This window comes from Haemaphysalis longicornis, unplaced genomic scaffold (genome assembly GCF_048455015.1).
Source record: "Haemaphysalis longicornis isolate Haplotype H1 unplaced genomic scaffold, Haemaphysalis longicornis Haplotype H1 scaffold_9, whole genome shotgun sequence".
In the NCBI taxonomy this organism is placed as follows: domain Eukaryota; kingdom Metazoa; phylum Arthropoda; class Arachnida; order Ixodida; family Ixodidae; genus Haemaphysalis; species Haemaphysalis longicornis.
Window position 1 is genome coordinate 42075016 of NW_027526460.1, and position 13905 is coordinate 42088920.

At 49.3% G+C, this 13905-nt stretch overlaps 1 long non-coding RNA gene across 3 annotated transcripts in view; it reads right to left on the reverse strand.

The window, feature by feature from the left end:
• Window positions 1-13905, reverse strand: part of LOC144151588 (uncharacterized) — a 255230-nt gene that overhangs the window by 74598 nt on the left and 166727 nt on the right. For 2 of the 3 annotated variants that reach the window (XR_013318910.1, XR_013318911.1), the window contains exon 2: window positions 5848-6092. The exons of the other annotated variant lie outside the window; for it this stretch is intronic. This is a non-coding gene — a long non-coding RNA (uncharacterized LOC144151588). The remainder of the gene's footprint in view (window positions 1-5847; window positions 6093-13905) is intronic. 3 annotated transcript variants of the gene reach the window in all.

Consider the following 13905-nt stretch of genomic DNA (forward strand, 5'->3'; position numbering starts at 1 on the left):
AGGACATAAGAGACAACCTGTGCTGCCCATTAAAGCACTGTTCAAGAGCACTCTAAGAAAAAAGGGTGTGGTAGCTTCTCCATTAAGGGTGACACAGGGCTTTATCATATATTGCTCCCGATAAGGTAGAAATTTCCTTCCTTTAAGAAGGAGGAGCACGTTTCTCCCACTGTGAGTGGACAAAGATTTACTCCTTCCGTGAGCTAATGGGGAAACATTCCACGCAGGGCGGCGCTGCTCCAGCAAGGCTTGTTATGCGAGAAAAGCCTACCAAGGGGATCGGTTTGAGCATTGATTCACTGTAGGGTTTAACTCGCCGACGCAACGCAGGCGATGAGGAGCGGTTTAGTGGATGGTTCCGGATTAATTTTGACCACCTGGGGATCTTTACAGTACGCCGAAATCTCGCCCACACCGGCGCTTTTGCTTTTCGCCTCCATCAGAAAAGCGGCCGCCGCAGCCCGGAATCTAACCCCTGACCTCGTGCTCAGCAGCGCAACGCCTTAGCCACTGAGCCACCGCGGCGGGTGATTGGTTTGAGTATCGAGGAAGTACATATAGGTAGGTTACTGTGATTGCGTGCACTTAATATGCCCTAAAATAACAAAGTTATTATCTTCCGAGCATCAGAGCTGCAGTAAGGAAGACATATGGCCATCCGTATACGCGACTTCCACTCGTCCAGGGAGGCGCTCCCCGCCTTCGCGTTCGGCGCAAACGTGCCGCTGTAAGCAGAGCAGAAGCCATGACGATTGCCTTGAGACTGCCGTTTCATGTAGCCCCGTCGTTCCTCGACACATGAGAGAGAGAGAGAGAGAGAGAGAGAGAGAGAGAGAGAGAGAGAGAGAGAGAGAGAGAGAGAGAGAGAGAGAGAGAGAGAGAGAGAGAGAGAGAGAGAGAGAGAGAGAGAGTAAATGTTTAATGAAAAGGGGAAGAGGTCGGCCTGAGAAACTGATCTTGGCATTGATACTTCAGGTATATTCCTTGATCACAAATATTGAATGCGGCCGCTGGAGAACAAAGTTGTGAGTCCCGTCACTTTGCTACAACCGATGCATCGACACGAAGGTTGTCTGCAGTCGCGCATCCCAGCGCAGAGACGGGGCAGGCGGCGCGAAGAAAGGATCCGCCGCATCCGGCGGAGCGAGGACGCCCGAAACAATAGAATGCACAAATTACAGTGCTCTCCATCTAGCCAGCTCGAAGTAAAGCAATCGTAAATGTTAAACATGACCTATAGGTGACGTTAAAAAAAATGGAGGGAGGGGAGGGGGGGGGGGTAGATACTAAGCATCGCTATCAGTGAGCGCTTACATCAAGGTGTTTCCTCTATGCCTAACGTAGCCAACATTACAGAGGCCGCACATTGGCGAGCGCAGATGGGAAGAAACACAGCACAACACAGTGACATACACTCATTGAAGGCATTGCCAACGCAAAATACATGCACATTTCACAACTCATAGCAGTGCCCGTTTCACATCTCTTTAAACATTCGCTTGGTCACAAACGCACAACGAATCTTAATACTTTTAACTACAGAGTATTTGTAACACTGATCGCCGAGCATGAGGAACAATGAACTTGTTATTTGTTTTGATAACCCACAGCAATGCGCGCGCCTAACCTGTTATTTGTGTCACATGCAACCCGTGTAAGTGCAACTTTTTATTAGTTTCAAGTTCCGTACGAAGCAGTATATAATAGCTAAAAGACACGGCGTAGAGTGAAGGACGCCCCTCGCATTCGCATGAAGCGTGCAGGGAAAGCTCTACTTTTTGTCGAATAACTCCAAATTCATCAGCCTACTTAGGTCCACTGCATGACGAAGGCCTCTCCCATCGACCTCCAACCACTCCTGTACTGCGCCACTCGAGTTCATTCTTCACCCCCGAATTTCCTTATTTCGTCCCTCCATAGAGGCCTTCCTTTTCTTTTAGATCCGTCTCTCGGTCTCCACTCTGTTGCGCTGGTGGTCCACCGGTTGGCATCTGGCCTCACTGCGTGGCCTGCCCAAGTCCATATCTTTTTCTTCATTTCAACTATGATATCATCTGCTCGAGTTTGCTCCCTGATCCAGGAAGCTCGCTTTCTGTCCCTAAGTACTACTGCGACCATTATTCGTTCAATGGACCGTTCAGCCGACGTAAGTTTGCTTTCTAGTCGTTTAGCAAGGCGCCAACTCTCCGCTCCATATGTCATCACCGGCAGTATGCATTATTTGAGTGATAGATGTGATGATGATGATGAACTAAAAATTGTTGCTTGAAGCCAGACTGTCTGTGTAACTCAATAACGTTTGTTTAAATCCTTTAGCCCAAACCCGAATTCACTGCGACAACGTTTCTACAACCTTCAAATGTCACGTCTTGTACGTCAACCAGTAGTAGTAGTACGTAGCACTAGTAGTAGAAGTAAAGTCCTTTACTGGAAAAGGGGAGGCCAGTTGGCCAGAGGAGGGAAATGGGAATACCAGGGAGGGAGGAATACTCGGAACACTGCTGGCGCTAGGCGGGACAAGGACGAGGATCTACACACACAAATGAAGCGCGCTTCATAGTGCGCTTCTGTTTTGTGTGTAAATCCTCGTCCTTATCCCGCCTAGCGCCAGAAATGTTCCGAGTAAAAAACCAACAATTTCAAGCTCAGGGAGGAATAACATCTCTTTAATCTTCAAGGGTCATATAGGCAGCTTCCAACGGAGAATCTAATTGTACCGTTTAAGGTACCGAATTGGTTGTGGGCCCCGGCTCATACTACTCGTGCCAGACCGCTCTCAAGAGAAAACGTGTCTAGCGCGGGGAGGATTTGGGGGTCATGGTATGGGAAATATCTGATGGAAAACCATTCGGGAGCGCACTTTCGAGAATGTAGCGTTGGTCTGAGAATGAATCGCCGTGCCATATTAAACGGTGTGGTCCGCAATAGAGGTCGCTGAACAGCGCGGACAATGCGGGGGTAGAGACGTCCCAGGGTGAATCCATTTCCATTAGATGTGGGGGTGTGAGCGCAGCATTGGCGTCTTGTTCATGAAAATGTCGGCTGCGCGTGGTTGAGAAGGAACGCCGCTGAGATAGCCAAGCGGAATGCTTGATGCTCGGTGCGCGGGGTGAGCCTGCTCTAGTTGCAGGCGTACGGAGGTGGGCGAGACAGCAGCAGGCGGTTGGTCATCCAGCGGAGGGGTTACAAAAAGGCTCTGCCTAGCCGTGGAGTGCGCGGTCTGGTTGCCATGTCCCTGCATCATGCGTCTGGGTATCCATACCAGGAGAATTTTAGCGCCGTTGTCTGTTACATGTTGGCGAGTATGGTGGCCTAACCAGTGATAACAAGACCAAACACCTAGGCATCCCATAACGAGCGGTCATACCCAGTGCTATGCCGTGCCTAAAAAGCAGCAGCTGCGGAACGAAAAAGAAATAAGCGCCAAAAGTAAAGCAACGCCTGCAAGAATGAATCTATGGGGCTGCGAGAAAGAAGATGAACTGCACGGCAGCTAGCTGTTCTGTTCGCCGGCGCGTACAGGCCGGCCTGTAATTAAAAGCGACATGCCTTACCCCTGAGTAACATCAACGGCGTACATGATAAAATGTGGCCCCCGAGCGCAGAGGCAGGGCACCGTCCCAGCCGCGGCGACTTCGGCCCAGCGGTGATAATCACCGCTTCGACGAAGATCCTAAGGGCGTGACAATGGCACGCTTGGCCGCTGAGGTCCGAAACTATCCCGCCCTGGTGGTGAAGGACCGATGGCACACGAGGGCTACACGACTCTAAGATTTATGGCAAAGGTTCCTTACCCTTACCGTGGAAACCGCGCAGAGCAGGCATTTTTACTGTTTTTAGATAGAACGCCCACGTGTGCGTCGACCGCGCAACCCGGGACGCACCGTTCCATCACAGCGCGGACACTATGCTATCATAGCGCTGACCAGCAACAAATTGTCAGCCCCGGCAGCCGCTGACAAAAGACTCTTCCGGCCAGTGTTCCTAAGCTGGAATGCCCCGGAGGCTTGAGACGGGCCACTCTCACCTGTTGGTCTCGGCGAGCGGAAGATTCAAGTTCACCGACTAGAGAAAGGTAAAAAAAAAAAAAAAAAAGCAGAGGTAAGCGCGTGCGCTACGCCCGAGGCTAGTTTGGCATAGCCGCGAAGCCTGAAGAGGGTGTGCTGCAGAGCAGCTCGATAGCTGAATGCGGCGCCGACGTCCCTCTCCTCGCGCTCTCGTGGGCGTACGTGTTGGAGGCTCGCGCATCTTATGATGGATGGATCGAGTGGGCGGTCTCTTTCGACACCCCGCCATGAAGGGCCCTCTCGCTTCCGTGCATTCAGCCAGGGCGCGGGCCGATAGTGCCCGTATACGCACAGTGAGAGGCGACCGCGAGGCTGCTGCGACATCTACGGGTACGCCTCACAGGCACCGCCAACAGGCAGGTGGACTACTACACCCCAGTGTCTTTGTCGGTATGCCTACGTGCCCTCTCATTACACTGTAATGGAAGTCAATGAATGTATCGAACATGCGACACGCGCGCCATTTGCTGTAACGAGGAATCGAAGGAGCGGGCAGAATGCTCCGGCCTTTGTGACCATGCCACCGGTTGGGGTAGCATGAAGGGGAGTTTGATGACCTGTCAATTGTGGGTACGTACGGTATGCAAGTCTTCAAACTAGACTGAGCAACATATTCAGTGAAAGATATGTTTGTAGCCAGCGTAGAGGCGGCTGACGTTTAGAATAATATTTGTAGCTTGATGGCACTTGCATTTTGATGAAGTCTGTCTGAGTGTACTGTTGTCGAAATGCTGGTTCGTTTTCTGTCTCCCTCTTTTATTTTGTCAGCGATGGTGTGTCTTTTTCATTCTAACCCTCAATTATCGGGCACCCGCGTTAACACCAGCTTTAGATGTATGCATCTTTCCTAGCAGATTACAAAAACGAAATGCGGACTCATTAGCGGGATCTCAAGAGTCAGTGTTAAGCCTACATATACAAGCTTCCGTCTTCACCCCACTGCTCCTGCGCGGATTAACACATTTTTTAAGCTTCTTCAGCCACACGGTGGCACATAGACGCAGGGCTGCTGGGGGGATCCCGTGAATGGATAAACCCTGCCGGGTATAGTTCGGGAAGAACAAACTATGCCGGACGTCACACGCGTCAAGGTCATCTGTTTTCACCCATATCTCACACCGCAAAACGATGCTCTCCCTGCAGAGTCTGATTAGTTTTGCAGCTCAAACACCCTAATTCGCAAGTATAAAACACTCACAGGGGCGTCGAAACAGGAGGTGCAGCAGTCAAAGGGCACCTGTAGACTTCCGCAGGTGCCCCGCCAAACAATAGCTCGCTGACTGAAAGACCAACAGTTCTGAGAATGGCAGCTTGCGCAAATAGAATAATTCTGCTATTCAACCTACTGTTTTGACACTGTTGCGAACTCCAAGCGTGGGAATCATTCTCCTTCACTCTCTATTAAATCAGTGCTTATGTTTCACCTTAATGTAAAGACGGTGCCTCATAATGTCTGTTAACTGGGGTATCCTGTAGATATACAGAGAATACTCAATTTACTTTTGATGCTTTGATTTTCACGCGGAGCGTTAAGAGATTTTTTACTGTTCTTAAGCACCTGTGATGTTGCATAAAAATTTGATTGTGCTTGATTTGGTTTTATGTCAGTGATTGGGATTATTTATTTAGTCTATGCACCTGAAATATTGTGCACGCATGGGTCCTCAATGAACACAAATGGTGATGATATCAGTGGTACATTTTTTTTTGTCTCTCCCAGTCTAAATATAGTTCCGACACATCTGAACATTCATGTGCATAAAAGCGTCATGTTCCTTACCTTCACTGCACAGTACTGCGCTCGTTAGGCGGCCAGTTTCGCCCGTCGAAGTCGGCCACCGCAGAGTTTAGGGGACGCCGCCGCCAGCGAGGAAGTGAAAGAGCGCTCTCCGGCGCTCCTTCGCTCGTCCCCTCTGTTTGGCGACGACGCAGAGCCGTCTCGTCTGCAGCCTGAGCCGCGCTGGGAAGCTCGCCGATCCCCAGCGTCCGCCGAAGGCAGGCACGAAGGTGTGTTGGTCACGCACGCTGTAATTAGAAGGGTAGTACTTTAATACGCGACCCGATAGAGGCGAGCTCGAGAGAGAAGAACGGAGAAGGGGGCCGGGTGGCCGAATTCGTGCAACCCCTAATTACAATTAAGGCTTAGCGCGGCTAATTACTGTGCAACGGCGTGGGCCGGCCAGCAGCGAGGAGAGCCGGAGGCCTATGGCGGAAACAAAGCAAAATAACCGGCCGTCTCGAAGGGCTGCGGCGTCTGGGCAGCAGCAGCAGCAGCAGCAAGACGTGCGGCCTGCCGAACATACCGGCCGGTCATTATTTCGACGGCGTGTATTATGACCACCGGTCCCCACGGGCTATTGTGGATCACTGACCAGCGATCACGGCGCAGTCGTCAAGCCTGGGCGCACAAACTTCGGGCCTTATATGCACGCCGTATGGTAAACCGTGATAAAATGTAGCCCGCTGTTTCTACCACGGTCTGCCGCAGCGCGATTTCGATCGATCGCTTGGCGTTGTCAACGAGGCGACGAGGAAGTGCGGGGCCGACTTTGAAGTGCTTTGTCTCGACGCCTAACGTGCTCCGGTTTCGTATTTTGAAGAGAGCGCAGCGCTTCGTTTGTCGCCTCCAATGTAGGGTGCCTTACCGCGTATTGTGATTGGTGATCGTAGCATGGGCAGTCGATGAAGTGCTAACGACGCATGCACTTTAAGGAAGCTGAGTGCGTTGACCGAATGGGCATAAAATGATCCAATGGGACCCCAATTAAGTCTGCGCAAGTTGGGCATAACATTTGCAGCATACCGTCACGACAGTGTCGCTCCCGTACTATCATATCGACAGATCATGCTGTCCTGATTCCCTGTCATTATTTTCATGGGAGGTGCAAAGCAGTGTATAGTTATGCAGCACATAGGTACAGTCTTTGTCAAAATTTTAATTTCCTAGGCCAAGCCGAAAGTGCGCAGGCCGCAGAAAATTCAATGTACTAGCTTACGTCACGAGCGAGGCTGAAACGTTTTACCCCGGAAAGCTAGAGAAAACAGATTTCTTTCTTAGTGTTAAATATTTTGTCCCCAGGTAACGCCTATTCTTTGAATTCTTTGTGGTCTAGAAGGCTTAGGATTGGCCTACACAGAGAGAGAAAATAAACATCTATTTTCTCACTCTCTAGGCCAATGCTAATCGTTCTCCACCTAAGAAGAGAGAGAATAAATGCTTACTCTCTCTCTCTCTCTCTCTCTCTCTCTCTCTCTCTCTCTCTCTCTCTCTCTCTCTCTCTCTCTCTCTCTCTCTCTCTCTCTCTCTCTCTCTCTCTCTCTCTCTCCCGCCAGTCATAAGCCTTCTGGACTACAAAGAATTCAAAGAATAAGCGTTACCTCTATATGTGACATAATATTTTATGGCAGTACGCAAGAAAGGTGTTTTCTCTAGCATTTTGACAAAGGGTGTACATTCCGTTCGGAATACCGGCTAGCAAGGAACAACAAAAAACAATGCAAGAAGAAATACTCATTTGTGCATGTGCCTCGTACCATTCGATCGAAAAATAAAATACCAGGCAGAAATAAGACGACATTGCTTTGAGGAGAGCGCGCATGGGCACAATAATTTTTGCGCGGACGCGTTCATTTCGTTAGCACGTGAACGATTTCATTTCCCTCTCACCCCTCTCTTGTCCTGGAGGTACACTCGTTCACCTGTAACATGCGTGCCATAGACGTGGACACCACACCGCGACATATAGGGCATAGAGTTTCATACTAATATATACTAGAGGGAAATCTGGCGCTGCATTCGCGGGCCGCCGTGGGCGGCGCCATTGCAGCTAGCGACGTTCCTCGCCTCCTTGGCTTGGTTAGCCACATGGCTTCTTTTTCGTCTTGAAGCCAAAAGGGATAACATTGTTTTTTTTGTTCATCTTCTACAAAGCTTCTAAATAATCCCTGACAAATAAATATTTTGGAAGCTTTAGTTTTATAACAACAGAACAAATTTGATTAGGTTTCTGCAGTAATATTATTGCATTTTTGCAGCCAAAGCCAACGTTTCAGCCTGTTTGTGAGCCATGCCAAGGACAAGTGGAACGTGCCTGCCCGGTACATGACGGCACGCTCGCGGAAGCGCGGCTCCCCTAGACAGTGGCGCCAGATTTCCCTCTAGTGTATATTAGTATGAAACTCTATGATATAGGGATCCTAGGTGTGGGGGCATCACGTGACACCTTTTGTGCTTCCGATTCGTCCTCCCTCATTATGGCGTACAACGTGTGCGTATCTACCGCGAATACTCTGGCCGGACCGCCATTCGTTCCTCGATCTAGGCAAGCACGTCATCCTTTTTTTCTCAGTGTTGTTTGTGAAAGTTCTGTGTCACTTGCTTTGTCTTATTTAGGCGTCAACAATCGGCCTGTTTAATTTTGCTCATGTTTTTTTTTTCTCTCTCTCTCTCTTTCGCCGTCGGCAGTAAGAAGTGTAAAAGGGAATCCCAAGCATTCCGTCCTCCCGGAGACAAAGCGTCCGCTGCATTCCTGCGCACCTTACCAGATAATTATGTGAAGCGCGAGTATTAGAGAAAGTTCGCCAAGAACAAAGAACGCCAAGATCGGCCGATAGAAACGTAGCCATTCCTGTATGTCAGATTCCAGCCGCAAAAAGATAGCTGCCGCAGCCCATGCAGTGATTTTGCTCGCACTCGAAACGCCCGGCGCGCCTCCCATGTGCGATCGTCGAAGCATGGCGGCTAATTTTGTTTCTCCGCGGAGCTTCGCTGAAAGCCCGGGACCTCCCCTCTTCGCCTAATGACCGGCACATTACCAGCCGCATAGGACGCGCGAGACGCGCTCGGCAATGACAACAGCGCTCCTCCCAAAATGACAGGTTGCGCGCACTTGCTCGCGGGTTTCCTGCCCCACATACATGTGCGGCCGGGGAGCTAAACTGCGCACAGTCCGAATCCCTGTTCGAGAGGTAGACCTGTACGAAACTGCCTCCTCCGCCCCACCTGTCGTTCGGTCGGGCCGCTGCAGCATCTTGCCGACGCTTCGACACTTAGCAAGTCCCATGCCGACGGACGCGCGCAGAGCTCGGCTCTTCCCTCTGCCTTCTCCGTTCCTTGCAGGACCGGGGAAGTGCCCGTGCTTCGTAAGGTCAGCCAGATAACGCGCGCGGCTTGTACGGCGGGGCTAATTCATCGCTGGGAGTGGCAGGGATAAACTTTGCGGACCTTCCTTCCAAGAGAACGCTGCGCGGTCGAACCGTGGCATGGGGAGGTACGGACGCACGCACGCACGCACACTGCGACGCCAGCCAACGTTCCGGCCCAAATGACACTATGGTACGTCTCATGAGCGGCTCAAGGGCTGGCGTTTCACCTGCAGGTGATGCAATTATAAAGGGTGCTGTTTCGGTTGTTTCGAGACCGGACTCGTTATCGCGGAGCCCTTCGGTTCGCAGCGAGTGTTGTTGGAGTTTTCTAGCTGGGTAATGCTTCGCATTTCACGGTTCGTAGTGAAGCCGAGGGCGATCGCTGCGTTTTCTAGGAGAGCCAAGTCCGGGGCAGTCGCCATCAGTGATTATAGGGCGGGGAAGGCAGCCACGAATGACGCGGTCTCTCCGTTCCTGACGATCTGGCTGCGAAGAGCTTCATTCGTATCTTCGTTTTTTATCTCTTCGCAATGCGTTTTCATTGTGTCTGCAGTCATGGAGGTATCGCTCGTGGGATTGGTGCCGCTGCGACAAGACGCGAGACTACCTGGCACTAATGTTCTCTGATTAGGAGCTCTTACTAGGGCCAAGCCCTTCATCGTTTAGATTGGTAATTGACCTCGAGCTGTAAAAACAACGCGCGCAGGGCAGTTCACAAGCAGGCCAGTGGTTGTTGCAAGGATATCAAGGAAACCGAGCGTGTTATTCACTTCGCGCTGGTGTTTCGTCATTCGCAGTACAGCACAGCTATGTCTGGGAGTCTGAAGTTGTCCATTAATACGTGCCACCTCGGTTTATTTTTATATTCTGACTTCTATTAAGCTGACCTTGTTTTCAATTGAATAAACTCAGCAGTAATATTGTGCGTTGCTAAGACGACACGTTGAAGAAAGGTGGAAGACATACGTTGCAAAATTGTTGTCTGTTGGTATTTAGCTTCGTTTTGCACCTATGAAGGATTCAATGAATTTATCCCCGAAAAAAGTAGGCAAGGTTGTCTTCGTGTAAGTAAAGACAACACAAGGGAATAGGGCGAGGGGAATTTTAGATAATAAAGTAGGTTATGGGGTCACCTTTATTACGTGTTTGTAGCCACCACGCTCCCGAAACCACACAAGTTATTCCAGGAATTTCTTCCCTTTTGAGAAAGACTACAGGGAAATAGTACATCGCCTGTTGGCTAATATGTGGCTTGATCCAGTCTTCATAACGACCTGGTGATGCAGCATGGTCTTTGTGTTCTTTGTTCAGCCATTTAGCTGCAGTCCCGTCATCGTCGTCATCATCATCGAGATCATCATTATCATCATAATCGTTGTCGTCATCATCATCATTATTCTTGTATCTACTGCAGAAGACGCCTCTCCCAAATAGTCCCGTATTAGCTCTCATACTGCGCCGTCCCATATTAGGTGGGAAGAGAAGGATCCGTCCACAATATGCCGCTGCATTATCCGATCCCTCTAAGTCAATGGCTAGAGGCATTTCCGTCGGTCTCTGGTGTCTGGCGCGATGGGATCGCCTGTCAGAGATAGGACTCCTATGCTCCGCCTTCTTTGCAAAGGCAGGGTCCGGTATGTTTGTACTTTGACGAATTCTTCTCGGTACGATTGCTTCATTTACGTCCAATAGGCTGCTCAGTGGGCATGAGTTCTTGAGCGAGGGGCAAACGAAACTAAGTTTATGTCAACCGATTTTCTGGAGGGCTCATTCAAACAATTAGATGTTTCCGCTCACGCATGTGTGAGCCATGCGTGAAACACCTATTGAGTGCGAATGATAGATTCTGGTTGCCCTCTCAGGCGTCCGAACAGAAAGCCTGGATTCTGATAGAACATGACAGTAGCTCGTGAGAGCTTAGCGGAGGTTTCCTTTTAAGAACATGTTTTTAGATGCTTTTTTTGCGTTTTACAGGTGCTTTTTCAGCATGCAGCAAATACTGCTATGTAATAAAACAAGAAAAGCCTTTCCGGATAGGTAGAATTTACTCTAGCGGAAATGGCAACCGCAGATAGAGGTAAAACGTAAAGTCTGAGAACCACATTCAAGTTTTTCTTTACAAGGTGCGTATCACGGAGATTCTGCGTTGTAAAGATTAAAATAAACTTCTCACTGCCATGAACTTCACATAAAGCCCGGTGCCGTTGTTGGACTACACTCACAAATAAATAAATAAATAAATAAATAAATAAATAAATAAATAAATCAATCAATCAATCAATAAACCAACCAATCAATAAACCAACCAATCAATCAACAAACCAATCAGTCAATCAACCAACCAATAAATCAATCAACAAACCAATCAATCAATCAACAAACCAATCAATCAGACAGACCGACAGACAATCAATCAATCAATCAATCAATCAATCAATCAATCAATCAATCAATCAATCAATCAATCAATCAATCAATCAATCAATCAGCCAACCAACCAATCAGTCATTAGAAGAACTGCGAGTTGGGCTTGTTGGTTTAGGTTCATGATAGGGACAGCGCATAACAAAATTTGGACAAGAAGGACCACGGGACGAAGCGCTTCGTCCCGAGGTCTTGTCCAAGTTTTATTTTGCGCTGTCCCCATCACTAATCAGTGCTATTTGCTGTTAACAAAAGTTCCACACTGCCGTCATATCGGGCTTGGCACCCGCGAACATGCAGAGATTTAACGGACTGCCCCAAACCATGATGAGATTGCAACGATATCCAAGAGCGAACGGTGAACGAAAAATACACCCAGCACCAGCGCCAAAAACGGGAAACCTTTCTCGTGGATCACAGTGCCCCGTTTGTTTTTGTGCACGCAAAAAAAAAATTGTTCAGGTCGCCGTCTGCATACGGCAGACGCCCACGCGGCAGTTTCATCGGTGTTACATGCAAATCCAAAGCCACGCCAATCTCTACCGAAAGTTCGAAAACGCGTGCCCTGCGCAAGAGCCGCTGCTCGGAAGCGACGATTTCGTATACAGTTTACAGTTGTAACAAAGCAAAAAAAAAAGACACGTAAAGATGGCAGCTCAGATGTCTTACAGGATGCAGCCGACGAGGCGTGTTTGCATGTTCTCCTCCCGCATGTGAGGCGAGACTTTTCGACGTTGCCGAGACAACCTCCATGACGCCTGGGGTGCACGGGCACGAATTCGTGCAGGTAACGGTTTAAGCATGATAGTGGCGAAAAAAAAAAAATCGCCGACGTGGTCTCGAAGCCGCCCTGGCAAACTTCTTACAAAGTTTGTGCGCCGTAAAAGGCAAAGGTGGCATAAACTGCAGGGTTGTCAGTTGGAGTTTTCATTTTATCAGCGATTTGGCGTCCCCGCCTGCTCCACGTTATAGCCTATTCCCGCATGCATACATACATATGGACGCGAGCACAACTATCAACGAGATGGCTGGCATTTCGTAAAGCTTAGACAGCAGACGAAACAAAGTTTACGGCATTTTGCTAGGGTTTGGGGTTCCATTTCACGGCACTTCTATGTAGGCCTGTCAGCAGGAACGTTGCATCGATCTACGCACGCCGCGTGCGCTTATGCTTCCACTCCCCGTTTCGTCCTTCGTGAGGCGTTTCTTATCAACGCCTCGAGATTCGCGATCGCTGCGCCGCCTGCCGCCGCTTCTCCGCGGCGTTTGCGGGATTAGCGCTGCGTGGCTGATAGGTGGTCATGCAGTGTTTTGGTTTTCTTTCGCTTCTCTTTGCCTTTCCGCGCTCTAAACAACTTGTTATGGTGACGTCTGTAAGCTCACTGCACGTTTAGGGCACTTAAAAAAAACAAAAAAACAGCTGCGTCTTGGTAGAGCGCTCTAACGCCAACAAGAGCTACCCGGGGAGGCGGTTCTGCGCGCATCTTGGCCGCTCTTGCGGGCGTCGGCGATGGCAGCAGCATATCACCGCTGTCACCTTCGAACACGTCAGTACAAGTGAATTCTATTTATTGTCGCCTCGTTTAGACCTGATATTGGCACTGTAAGAGGTTGGTTCGTTTTGCAGCGCAGACAACAAATGCGGCTTTGCTTCGAATATGTACGTCGTAGAAAAATATGTTTCGGGGACGTGATAACCCAATAGCTGACAAAAACTTGTGCCTTTTATGGGAATATAAGCCACGCGAAAATGTTAAGTACAGAAAAGAAAATATAAAGTCAGATATGTGCCCACTCATGCCTTATAGTAAGAACCAAGGTATATGTTAATGAAATCACGGGAAAATGAATGGTCTGCAAGTAAGGAATAAATAGAATAGTCGTACGGGAATGAAAAAAAAAAAAACGAGTGCAGCTTCTGAAATGCTAAAGACGTTTGTTTGAGCAAGGTAGTATTCACCAGACCAACTAGATGCGAAATGCACTGATATTTCGCTAGACATGAGGGGGGGGGGGGGCGATGAGGAGGAGGACGCTCAACTATCGTTGTTTACAAATGCGGAGCGAAATCAACGAATGAACGTTCTAGCAATCACACACACAAGCTGCGTGTTCACTTTTCGTTTGTTTTTCGCCTTGAAAAACGGCTTATCACTCGGCGGTCTCATTTTTTGAAGAATACAGGGTAGGCAGTTCACAAGCGATACGAGGTGTCGTTGGAAGAGTTGATTGATTGATTGCAGGGTTTAAGGCACCGACGCAACGGAGA